General features: G+C 46.9%; 1 non-coding gene across 1 annotated transcript; it reads right to left on the bottom strand.

The window, feature by feature from the left end:
- Positions 1-222: 222 nt before the first annotated feature.
- Positions 223-360, bottom strand: LOC119921486. The gene has a single exon (XR_005448523.1). It is a non-coding gene; the product is annotated as a small nucleolar RNA SNORA7 (small nucleolar RNA).
- Positions 361-911: the final 551 nt, after the last annotated feature.

Raw genomic sequence — 911 nt, 5'->3', positions numbered from 1 at the left:
TCTTGTCATTATGCTCTCAAGTCAATTCTGACCTGTTGCGAAGCCATGGACACATTTCTCCCAGAACGCCACAACTCCACCTGCAATCGTTCTGGTACATATATAGCGTTTTACCTGTAAAAATATGGAAGTGGTTTACCATTGCCCCTTCCTAACAGCAAACATGATTCTCCACCCTCGGCTGTCTCCCATGCCGTTGTTGCCCAGCACAGATGACCTCTGACTTGTAGCAGATTGCCTTCCACTCGCTATCCACTGGCTAAGCTAGGAATGGAATGGGTAGGCCTCTGCTTGACTCTCCCTCCCATAATCAAGACTGGTAGAGTACAGGAAACTCTCCAGGTGCGACCTTGAGAGGGGGAAGTAAGAATAGGTAATTAAAATCCCATCCCCTCCAAGAGGCTTTTCCTGACTGAGCCTTGATTTCCAGTTCTCACACCCCCTTCTTCATCAGCTCTTGTGCTTGGATTTGCACTCTTAATCAGCCCTTCCTCAACTCTGCAGGACTTAAGTACATCTCCATAATATATTTATTTGTATCAGTGTATGTTTCCTCCTCTAGACTCTAAGCTTGTTGGGGGCAGGGAAGGTGTCTACGACTCTGTTGTATTGTACTCTCCCATGCTCTTAGTACAATTGATTGATCGAGTGAGCTTCCTTGCTGACCTCTCTGTCTCCTGTGTCTCCCCAACCTGTTCCATACTTTTCTCATTTTTCTACAGAAACGCCAGTCCATGTTTCCCCACTTTTCAAGAGGCTCCAGTGGTTGCCCATCCACTATGCATCAAAACAGAAACTCCTTATTATCAGTTCTAAAGCTCTAAATCACCTTGCCCCCTCCTACCTTATCTCACCGCTCTTCTTCTACAACCCAGCCTGCACACTCTGCTCCTCTAACCCCAACCTTCCCA

Source organism: Tachyglossus aculeatus, assembly GCF_015852505.1.
Source record: "Tachyglossus aculeatus isolate mTacAcu1 chromosome 12 unlocalized genomic scaffold, mTacAcu1.pri SUPER_6_unloc_2, whole genome shotgun sequence".
Classification (NCBI taxonomy): domain Eukaryota; kingdom Metazoa; phylum Chordata; class Mammalia; order Monotremata; family Tachyglossidae; genus Tachyglossus; species Tachyglossus aculeatus.
The sequence above is the reverse complement of the archived record's forward strand: the minus strand, read 5'-3'. Positions and strand labels throughout refer to the sequence as shown.